This window comes from Haemaphysalis longicornis, unplaced genomic scaffold, assembly GCF_048455015.1.
Source record: "Haemaphysalis longicornis isolate Haplotype H1 unplaced genomic scaffold, Haemaphysalis longicornis Haplotype H1 scaffold_5, whole genome shotgun sequence".
Classification (NCBI taxonomy): Eukaryota; Metazoa; Arthropoda; class Arachnida; order Ixodida; family Ixodidae; genus Haemaphysalis; species Haemaphysalis longicornis.
Window position 1 is genome coordinate 1,031,762 of NW_027526385.1, and position 12,107 is coordinate 1,043,868.

At 45.2% G+C, this 12,107-nt stretch overlaps 1 pseudogene; it reads left to right on the forward strand.

The window, feature by feature from the left end:
* The first annotated feature begins 326 nt into the window (after nt 1-326).
* LOC144138972 (uncharacterized) lies at nt 327-9,425 on the forward strand (annotated as a pseudogene).
* The last annotated feature ends 2,682 nt before the right edge of the window (nt 9,426-12,107 follow it).

Here is a 12,107-nt window from a genome sequence, read left to right on the forward strand (position 1 = left end):
TGTTACCCTAAATTGTTATGACCACCAGTGAAAATTATGCAGCATTCACGACCAAGTGTAAAACGACTATGTTTGAGGTAATGTTTTCCAGTCAACGTATCACTACAGTATCACGCTTGCCAGAAGGATTCACATCTTCTATTGTTGTTTATAAAAATATCAATGTTTTCCTTGGTGGCATTGTTCCTGAGAAAGAAATTATGCAATGAAGTTCTTGTTTACAAAATTCAATGCAATAGTGCTTATCACGCAGCTGTAATATTTCACAAGTGCAGGACAGTTTGTAAATGCAGTAATGGTTAATTGGCGGCCTTTCTTGTAATCCTCACCTGCAGCACCGAATAGTGTTTTAAGGTGTGTGTATATAGTGAAAGAGCACCCAACTCAACTGTATACACTTCTCTGTGTTGCAGAATGGCCTTTCACAAGGTTTGGCGCTGCCAACACCACAAGAGAAACAAGATGTCGGAGAAACGCAATGCCATGTGCATGGCAAGGTTAGATATTAAGATAAAGCTCGTGACAAAGTCCACGAAGAAGAAGGACCCGTATTTGCGCCTACCTGTACCCCTCGTTGCTGTTATACGCATCGACGGAAGGCACACACACACAGCCTGGAGTCAGTGGATGCACTACGCCTCCTTCGTGGCACTGCCTCAACTAGGGAGACATTCATCGGCTACTTCAACGACGGCATGGGAATCGGGGAAGCGAGGAAGCTCCACGAGAGCAAGCTGTGTGTGCAAGAGAACGGTCTCATGCTTCTGGCGAACGGGGCCATCAACCCTCTGGCCAGAACCGTGCAGCATTAGCACTGCGTTTGGAGGGCCACAAGCTTCGGGGGTGGAGCCATCGACCCACTGGCCAAACTAGAGGAGAAGGCGCCCCTCTATGCAGCCCAAGGTACAGTGAGGATTATTTCCCACTAACAGCTTACTCTTGGGAGTAGGCTTGGCATTGCTCATAATTTGCTTTAGGCTCACTTGCTACCCTACTGAGGGTACAAGAGTACAGCCATTGCAATTATAATGCACAATTTTGCAGTTCTAATTGCACTTCTAATGCACAACAACAGACTTTGCGCAGAGTTTTAGAGACGGTAGTCTTTATTGGGATACAGTCGGCCCTCATTTTAACGAAGTAGTATCAGGACACTGATTTAGTTCGTTATATCCAACGGTAGAGTTAAAAATAGCCTGAAGCCAATCAGCAGTCTCACTCCCACAAAAATCTTTGATAAAAATACGAAAGATTTTAAGCTTCAAGCCCACTGTAAACAAGGTAACCCTTATTTCAAGCTCAGTGAACCAGAGCATGACCCGTGAAATAGCAACAGAACAAAGTTCATCTTACAAAACAAGCCTGCGTTCTTTTTTTTTTAGTTAGGATGTGATCTTCGTCTGTTGGCTATTCACAGCACTGAGCAGCATGAAATTTTTAGTGTCCACGCACAAAAGGGCTCTTTCTACTTCTTTTCCAAGTTTTTCCAAATAGCTTCTTGGGCTACTGGCCAATATTTCTTCGTTATAGTATCCGATATCACGCATTGCTCTCACGGATTAATTTTCAATATAAAAGAATAGGTGGCATTGAAACGAAGCGTGACCAACCAATATTCGTATTTATTTCACTATAACCAATAATTTGCTATACCAGTGTTCATCATAACGCGGTTCAACTGTATGTACTTTACTTAAACAAAAATTGTAGTCTGTCTGTACTGTACATTTGCCTGTCTTTCGATCCAGTCACCTATCCAAAAGTTAACAGAAGTCAGGTCTCAACATTGTTGAGCAAAAAGAAAACATTAGGCATATTTGAAACAGAAGATCAATTCATAACTGGTACCACCAGTGTTCTTTTATTTAAAGGGGCAATGAAGAGAAAATATGTTTGTTGTATTCAAAAGATTTTGTGTTTCATAGTACCCTTAGCGCTTGTCCAGCAGCAAATGATGCTTTATTCACTGAGAAATTGAACAATTTAAGCAAAAATTTCAATTATCCCGCTGCATCGTGCATTTCGTGACGTCAGCAATGACGTAGTCCAGGCAGATACCTAAAACAAAGTTTAGTATTTTGATTGAGGGAGGTGGTAACAGTGAAACGTCTTTTGTTACCTTGGGTACTGTCTGCCCTCCTAGATGTCGCAGTGACTACTCAAAGACTACTGTGCGGGCTCTCTTTTCTTTTTGACCGGAGTTCTGGCTGGCGTATTTTTGTTACATGTGATTATTGTTTTGTAAAACATTGTGTATGGCTTGATGGGCAGAATTGTGTAAGTGGCACCCTCGCTTATGTCAGTTGGCCAGTGTCGTGTTACACAAGCCCAACCCACTCAACAGCTGGGCAGCATCTGCCACAATACCTGGTGCGCACCATACACAGTGCACACCAGGTGTTTATGCATTCGTTAGCTGTTTCCATTGTTTACCTCACCATTACTCTTATAAAAAGAATAAGCCTGGAATCCAAGCTTGCAAACCTCTTTTTGTGAGCTTATAATCCCTCATTAGTTTATACTTGATTTTGTCGGTCTAAGCGTATTGCAAAAAGCAACCCATTATAGATCACAAATTCAATGCAGAAAAGAAGCGGGTGAGTTGCATGCCCATTATTTTTTCTTCATTACATAGTTTATTTGATCGTAGTTTACATCAAAAATAGTGTCAGTGTAATTCTAATGAAGCAATCTTTCAAATGAACCGAGCTTACATTTTGTCTTCATGGCCCCTGTTAAAATAGATGTGTACTTTTTTTTTTAATTCCAAGAGTTTGCTCTGCAGCAGAAAATGGTGGGTACGAGTGAGGCTAAATGTACTGGAACAGGTAGTTCTCAGTAAGGAAGTCTGAAGACTCCTGCGATATGGATTAAAAAGGCAGTGTCAGACTAGTCAGGTGGCTGCTCTGGGTTGAGCCCCACACTACTTAAAGGGGCCCTGAAAGGCGTTTTGAGCACACTAAATTGACTAGCGCAATCGTTAGATTGGGTCGTCAACATCATCTGTGCCAAGTATTACTCTTTTACGCGCAGCGGAAAGCTCACACTTTTGTTACAAAGTTTGTCGCTTTTTTCTCACTCTTTCCTTCGTGTTTTTGGCCGCCGCCATCTTCACATGTCTACGTCATCGATTCCCAGATGTTCGTCATGAGCTAGACATCCTGCTATTGGCGGCTTTTTCACGCACTTCCGGCAAAGAGATGAGTCGTCTCCTCAGCGTCGGCTCGCCGCCTAATCTGCCAGCAGAGTGCCGGAGTGCTTGGACATTTTACGACAAACGAAACAAGTTTAAACAAACGCTTAACCGTTTGTATTGAATGCAACACGGCCATGACACGACATGGATATTCTCTTACCTGAGTACGTTCCATAAAGAAAGTGTTGAATCCCCGTGGCACTTCTTTCGTGCAATCGCAGAGAACGCCCTGAGCCGAATGCCCGGGTTTGACGCATACATTTTATTCAACTTCAAAACAATCCAGAGATGCGTTTCGAACGAACACAACGTCACAACATGCGTTGCAAGTCCGAACCGCGATTGACAGACGATGGATTGACTCCTCCTGCCCGTCGTAAATTCGGCACTCACCTCGCGCGCGGTTTGCGGGGACGAACAGCAAGTCACTTAATTCTGGCGCACAAGCCAAAATGGCTTTTAGCCACGCACGCTGCACATACCCCATACCCGCTGCACAAGGTGTTGGGATTCTTACGGCGTAACACGAAGCTGTTTCCCCAGCAAGCCCGCGATGTTCTCTACAAGAGCTACGTGAGACCAATTTTAGAGTATGGATGCACTGTATGGGACCCTAGCACGAGTACCGATCGCGAAAAATTTGAGAGTTCAGAACATTGCTGCAAGGTACGTTATCGGTAACTATGACAGAAACCTTAGCATTTCTGCTACAAAAGAAACATTAAAATGGGAGCCTTTAGGAAAAAGACGGCAAAGATTGCGCTTGAAGTTCTTTCACAATATATTTTATGGCCACACTGGACTAGACCGCAATCAGTACATTTTTCAGCCGCATTATATATCCAGACGAACAGACCATGAACTCAAGGTTAGAGAATATAGTTGCAGAACTAATCTTTTTAAAAACACTTTTTTCCCCAAAACAGTTTCAGAGTGGAATCGACTGCCTGCTGCCACAGTTAGCATATTAGACAACGAAGCTTTTGCAGCCGCCCTTTGAAATCTCGTTGTACATGGTTCTATCATATTTGTGCAGTGTTGGATACCAAGGAATTTATGTTGGTCCATACATTAACACTGACATGCGCAACATTTGCTTCGTAGTGCTCTTGAATGTATACCGGTGTTTGTTGTAGTGTACGGTGTATTGTTGTAGTGTACGGTGTAGTGTACGGTGCATTCTTCATTACGGTACTTACAATGCATTGTTATTGCAGACTACCACACTGTTAAAACTGTGTTGTAAACCCCCCCCCGCTGTAATGCCTGAAAGGCGCTGTGGGTACAAGAGTAAAAAAAAACATTGCCCAAAAAAGCATTTTTTATGTGTCACTTTTCTCTCAATTTGCACAGTTTTTCCTCCAAAAATTCCATATTTGAAACAGTGCCACGCACTTATAAAAGCCATAGAGGCCCGATTCTAACAAAGAAATAATTATTTTACCATAATTCCCCACTTTTTCGCCTCGAGTGGTATCGCACTGATACAAAATTCTCGAGAGGTACATCCCAGCATGTAGTGCAACTAGGAACATAAGTTGTATTGCACTTTGAAGCTGAATGTGTAAACCATGTGATATGGGAAGCAGATTTTGCATTTTTTGTTTCAGTAGTTGTTTAATTAGCATTATTTTTAATTGGTTAGGGGAAGTAGTTCAAACCTAGAAGTTAGCATTGATGTAAACTTGTACGTGATTGCAAAACAAAAAACTGCTTTCCACATTTCATTCTCCACAACTTCTGTTATGTACTCATGTCTTGCTGGTAATGTTTTGTTGAATACTTTTTTCCTACTTTTCTAAAAAAATCAAGAAATATTTTAATTAACCCAGAAACTAGTCATCTCACATCAAAACTAATTAGATATTTGAGATCAGCTAAGAAAACTGAACAAGCCTATGAAGTTGCATGCTACTTGCTGTTAGGAACACTGGAGACCACGGTAAGTCCACAAAATGGGGTGAATGTCTGTGGTCGGTGCCAACATACAGTAAAATAAATGTGTAGGCCCGAATAAACCGTGTAGACCTAGCGGCCAGGTGTGGGTGAAAGCAGGTGTAAACATCAGTGCAAATTGTTAGTAGTGCCACCTTTTTGAGGCGGATGAGCCCACCAGGGAGGTTACATCCACAGAGTGGGATAAGCACACGTGTGGAGCACTGAAGGCATTTTGTCCAAGGTGCTCTGTAGTAGAGTAAACTGAAAATAGAGGTAGTAGATGCGTCATAGCAGGCATGTGTGTCTGCAACCATCTACCTGTCTATGTCCAGGAGTTGTCCTCTGGGCCCAAGCAATCTTCACTCTGAAGCTAAGTGTTGTAGTCTTTGCGTGGAACGTTTAGGATATGGGTTCTTGGTGGGGTATATTCCAAGGGCCTTCTACAGCTTTTATTGAGTCTGAAAATCACAACAGGTTGTGATTGTTCTCACCTAAGACGCTCTATAGTCGTCAATGCTTCGGAAATTGCTTTTAGCTCAGCAAGTGTTGACAGGGGTCTCTGAGTGGCGCAGTTGTGGCAGGTTTGACAAAACTGCACGTCAGGGTTCCCGATTCTCAACTACTGTGGTGACAAGGCTGCCTGAAACACCAGCATCGGCATAAAATGTGTCTTGACTAGCACTGGGTGCAAGTGTGGCACACCACGGCTAGAAAAACTCAGAGGCTTGCAACCAGCAAGTAATATTTGTGTTCAAGAAGGGGGTTCTGGAGAGGTAGATGGTGGTGTATTGAACTGGAGGTGCATATACCACCTTAAGGCAACCACAAATGAGTACACCTTTGCTTTAAGCAAGCATACCTGTCACCACTGCTGTTAAGGCTAGCTTCTTCCTGTCGTGTAGAGATGGGTGTTAAAGGAGCCATGAAGAGAAAACACAACTTTCGTTCATTCAAAAGATTGCCTCGTTAGAATCATACTGACACCACTTTTAACGTAAACTTCGCTCAAATAAGCTACATAATTAGGAAAAATGAGAATGGCCAGGCGACCCACCAGCTCATTTCCCGCAACAGAACCTATGATGTCATTCGAGCCAGCTCTGCGATTGGCGGTGGCCGGCACAAGCACACGCAAATTAGGTAGTGCTTAGAAGCCAGCCGAACAAGCGATTTGTGCTTAAATTTAGGGCATATTCTTTACAAAGCAATAGGAATGGTGGAATAAGCAGTGGAAGTTACGAAAGCAAACGTAAACATGGAAGTACCCATGCGTACTGCTGTTGGTACTGCGCGCACTATGCTTGGTTTAGCTGCACAGCACTGCGGGGCTTGGGGTTGTTTCAGACGACACTGGCCGATTGACGCAAGCAACGGTGTCTTACGTGACCATATTTGTCGAGCGAGCACTGTTTCAGGGAATGCTTATTTTCTCCCAGAACAAAAACAAGCCAGGTTTAAATACGGTCAAAAACAAACCAAAGGCTTGCCACGGTATGGTGGTGCCATCTAGGTTCAGGTAACATAAAGAAACGCGGAAACGCCACTGTACGGTACCTGGAGTCAGTAGTATTAACTCTATGCCTGGAGGCCAGCACCGCCGTACAGAGTGGAGACACCCTTTTAACGGTCCCGTGCCGTCGCGATTTGGCCAACGTGCTCAACGAGTTGTTCTTTTCATTTCCCTTGAGATTTAGCAACGTGACATAGATAAGATGATTTAAACTTCGCCAATAACCCGCGTTGCGGCGATAATTTAGCGCTGTTTTGACACATTGACTTGCTTCGGCGGCGAGCGAGCGACCCAAAATGGTGGCGCCAGCGTATATGCGTCTCTACCCTGTACGGCGGACGCGTGAATCAAGGCACTCTAGGCTGCAGAGCGGTCGGTTCCTCTGATGTCATTGCAGACCCCGAAAACAAATGATTTAGCAGGAAAATCAAAATTTTAACTTAAATTGAATAATTTCTCAGTGAATAAAGCATCGTTTGTACCTGAACAAGCGCTGGGGGCACCATAAAACACAAAATCTTTCGAATAAAACAAACTTCATTTTCTCTTCATGGCTCCTTTAAATGAGGAAGGCAGCTAATGATTCCCATTGCTTCTACCTTGATGGTCTCTCAGTGAGCCCACTCATGGGTATATACCTTTAAAGGGGCCATTCAGAAAAAATGTTTGTTTTATTCGAAAGATTTCATGTTTTATAGTGTCCCCAGCGCTTGTTCAGATGCAAACGATGTTTTATTCACTGAGAAATTATTCTATTTCAGCTAATTCTTTTATTTTCCCGCTAAATCACGAGTTTTCGTGGTCTGCGATGACATCAAAGGAACTGACCGCTCTAAAGCCGATTGTGAAGCCTTGTTTACTGTTAGTGAACCTATATGGTGCCACCATACCGCAGAAATCCGTTTTCTGCCTTTGCTTTGTTTTTGACCGTATTTAATCCTGGCTTGTTTTTGTTCAGGGAGAAAATAATTGTTTCGTGAAACATTGTGCTTTCTCGACAAATATGGTCTCGTAAGACACCGTTGCATGCGTCAACTCGCCACTGTCGTCTGAGACAACCCCAAAGCCCCGCAGTCCTGTGCAGCTAAACCAAGCATAGTGCACGGAGCACCAACAGCAGTACACATTGGTACTTCTAGTTTACGTGTGCTTTCGTAACTTCCACTGTTTGTACCACCATTCTTACTGCGTTAAAAAGAATGTAACCTAAATTTAAGTGCAAATAGCTCGTTTGGTAAGCTGATAAGCTCTGCCTAATTTGCGTTTGCTTTTGCCGGCCTCCGCCAATCACAGAGCTGGCTGGTATGACATCATAGGTTCTGTTGCAGGAAATGAGCTCGTGAGTCGCATGGCCATTTCCTTTTTTCCTAATTATATAGCCTATTTGAGCGAAGTTTATGCTAAAAGCGGTGTCAGTATGATTCTAATGAGGCAATCTTTTGAATGAACCAAACTTGTGTTTTGCCTTCATGGCCCCTTAAGTGGCATTCCAAGTGCAACGGGAACAAAAGGTTCCAATAGATGGCATGTGAGCAGTGAAATGCAGCAAAAGTGAGCCGACCTGAGCAAACTTCCGCTGTGTTTGTCAGGAGCGGAGGATGACGTAAAAGGCAGAGCGCAAGAAGTGGGCGGGAAGAGGCATTGAAGTGGCAGGGGCAACAGACAAATATTCTTCTTCGACAATATTTTCAAAGAAGTGAGCCCATACAAGGCCAGTTTTTTTGTCTACTTCAAGGTGGTTCTGAGGCCATTAGGGCCCAACACAATTACTTAAGGGGGACTTACCGTAAAATCCCGAGAGATAGCCCACCTAAGATCGAGAGCAAATCAAGTGAAAATATGACATGGGCTAACTTTCGGTGTGCCGTAAAAAAAGTTGAGAAATGAATCGCAGCCAAAGAACGAACGCGCGTTTATTAGCACTGTATTCATTCGTCGTCAAAACCGTCGAACGAACAGTCGCTTTCACTGTCAAACAAAGGTCGACCACCTCCTCACGCACGGAGTTCGACGTGGTTGGCAGGGCAGCAGAAGTAGGGATCGCAGAAGCGAGCCGCTTATGAAGCTCTCCGCCTTCTGATCAATCTAGGGCTGTTGATATACCGCACCGTTTCAAAGAGCGGGCGGTAACTTCCTCGCTCACGGCCGCTCACGGCCGCCCAAGATAACCTCGTTTCCGCGGGCGTTATCCCCGGCTGGGATGATGCTATCGGCAGGGGTGAGTTATTTTTCGGTGTTTTTGAAAAAATGGAAAATCGTGCCAAAACAGGAGTGGGTTATCTTTCGGGGGTGGGGCATCTCTCGGGATTTTACGGTAATTGTGAAAGTGCAACTGATTCCTTGTACAAAAATTTGCAGGCACCACCGTGACTGTCAGCAGGAGCGACAGCAATACCTGCTGGGCAGTTCTGGTGGCGACCCCCATCATGCAGCGAGCCCAGGCACTGGATGTGGCGCGGGACATTGTGTTCATCGACTCAACCTCCTCTTGCGACACAACCAGGTGCACCGTGACGCTGGTGCTGGTGGCAACAAGCGCTGGTGCAATCCCCATCGCAGCGCTGCTCCACAACGAGCCAAGCACTGAGGGTTACCTAGCAGCCTTCCAGCTGCTGAAGGACACCTGTCCACTTTGCTTTGGGAATCAGTGTGTAAGTTGAAAATGCTAAAGATGATTTCATTGTTAATGTTTAATGTTTAACGTTAATGTTTAACGCTGCGCTGCAGGTGACAAAGGAAAGGCTCCAGCGGTGGTTTAAGGAGACCCGCCGGCGAGACTGACAGGGCGTCGGGATTGTGAGTGGTGTGCCGTTGACTGCGCTGGTTCAAGGATACCCGCCGGCGAGACTACCTTCGAGAGTGTGCGTGTTGTGCCGTTGACTGTCGTGCAGTCGTGTTGAGTGATGGGTGGCTACAGCGTACTGGCTGCTCGTGTGCCTTCGACTTTTGTGGTTTTGGATTTAATAGTTATTGAGAAGTGTGCGTTTGTAGAGGGGTATGTAACACATGCATGTGTGTAGGTATGTATATATAAATATATATATATGTATCACTATGCGCATAGGACATTTTATCTAATTTGTTCCTTTACTCCTTATGTACCTTGTTTTATGTTGTGTTCTGTGTTCTATTTTGTGTTCTATTTTGAGTGCTGGTACGCTTGATGTATGCATTAGGCTAGGGCATTTCATGTCCGCCCGTTCCAAAGGGAGAAGCCCCATAATCATCATCATCATCATCGTATAGCAATTTCCGGTGGGACTTCACTACGTAGTACTAGACCTGTGCGCCGCCGCGCCACGCCGCCGCCGCCGCCTGTTTTGGTCGCGCCGTCTGCGCCGCCGCCGAAGTCGCGGGAATGAGCACGCCGCCGCCGCCGCCGGGCAAAATTTTCGGCGCGCCGCCGGCCCCGCGCCCCGCCTATTATGCGACTTTTCTGAAGAACGAAGGAGTATGAAAGGAAACTACGTCGCTTCGCTGGAAGTTGTCGTTTCTCCCTCTGCAAGAAATGCCTCTCTCAGCGGTGCTGTTCGTCGGGAAATAATCGCGATCCACCATGCATACACGGATGATTTGTACTTTCAGCCTGGAATCAGTCATTCTGCTGCTCTTGTGGGGAGTCTTCTAGTCCCCTTCCTTCTCCTCCTTCTCCGAATACCTTTTCTTCCCGGCCCGTCCGCCCCATACCAAGCATCTTGCATGCGTCCCGCGACCTTGCTAACAAAGGATAAATGCGTGATTGCCTACCGTCTCGACGCGCTTGACTCGGAATCCTCTTGAAGCACCCCAGCTTTTCCCTCTGCCACGCAAGCACGACATCTTTCTTGTTTTATCCGCTTTCTCAGAAACTCTAAAATGACCAGGCACCCATGTTACTCCAGGCACCCATGGTTAGGCCCACCCAACTCTCTCTGTGTCAATATCCCTCTTTCTTTCTTCTCCAAAGGGAAGTAGGATGGAGGACAGGAGCGAACGCAAACTTCAGCCACTCAAGCCATATTATTTCTACTGTACAAACATCACCAAAAGTGTTTGACCACCTTCCTTCTTAATAAAGGCCGGTCCCTTGGCGTATTAAATAACATCGTCATCCAACGGGGATAAAAGTATACACTGCAAGGAAAATAAAACACTAACACAAAAGATGCGGTCTCAGAGCGACTGACAAGAATAAATGCGGATGAAAGAGAACGACCGAAGTACACAAGTCTCCAAAATCAGTGCGCCAGCTCCTCCCACCACTCGTCGATTCTCTCAAGGGGACAAGCCGCTAACATCGAAGAATATATGAAACCCCATAATCAGCACGGGAACAGTGCACAAGAAACCGCCTCAGTAGCGCGCAAGCTTGAATGGGCAGCGTCATTACCGGAAGAGTGCACGGGAAGTGGGTCAATAAATGAACTGTCCAGGTACGCAGGAAGGGTCAATGAAAGCGCAGCTAGGATCTCCGGCACTGTGAGCCTGGCACAAGCATTCACAACTCATTAACATCAGCAATGCATTACTTAAACGAATGTGAAACACAAAATTGGAAGGACATTCTAATACCCGCACAACTTCAGACAACCAATGTCGTATTTGAGCACTGTGATAAAATAGCGTCCCAGAGGGCAGAGGAGCGTACGTCATGCTGCCCTTTCTCGCTGGAGGCCAGTTAACTAGACGATTTGGAGAATAAGAATTCAGAAATAATGGTGAAAGGTACCATAAGAAAATCTACAGAAATTCAGAGGGTTGTCTACGAATGCATTCTTACTCCTCTTGCCTTCATTGCGAGTTGTTTACAGCCGAATTAGGCTATCCCAAACAGAGCTTCGACGAGCAATGTCCACGCTCCGCAAGAAAGCTATGATTTTGAAACGTAAAAGTTGCTGCGTGATGTGAACGTGATTGATTGTGGGGTTTAGTGCACCGAAGCTACACATGAGCTATGAGAGAGAGAGAGCGAGACAGAGAGAGAATAAATTTCGTCAGCACAAAAATTGCGGAGTAGTGTCCTCATTTTAGGACCCCATTCGTGGTGCCAGCTGCGGCCATTTCCACCAACCGAAGCTGGTCGTCCGCACTGGATCAAAATTAATCCGAAGCGCCTCATAGCCCATGTGTTTTTTGACACCTGTGATAAAAAAAAAAACTCATGGGCTATAGAGGCGCGCTGTAGTGGGGGGCTCCGGATTAATTTTGATCCCCTGTGGATTTTTACCGTGCGCCAACATCTCAACACAATGGGATTTTCGCTTTTCCACTCAATCTGAAAAGCAGCCACCGTGGCTGTGATGCGTGAACCCCGGAAACGGAAAAAATGGTCCCATACTCCAGTCGACGTGTTTCCCTTCAAGTTAGATTTGAACTTTTTTGCGCTTTTGATTTTATCCCTTTGCGTTTTAGCCAAAGGGTTGAGGAAGAGATGGAATGCTTTAATATTCCTATAGGGGCAGAAATTAACGCCACTGGAGGCTA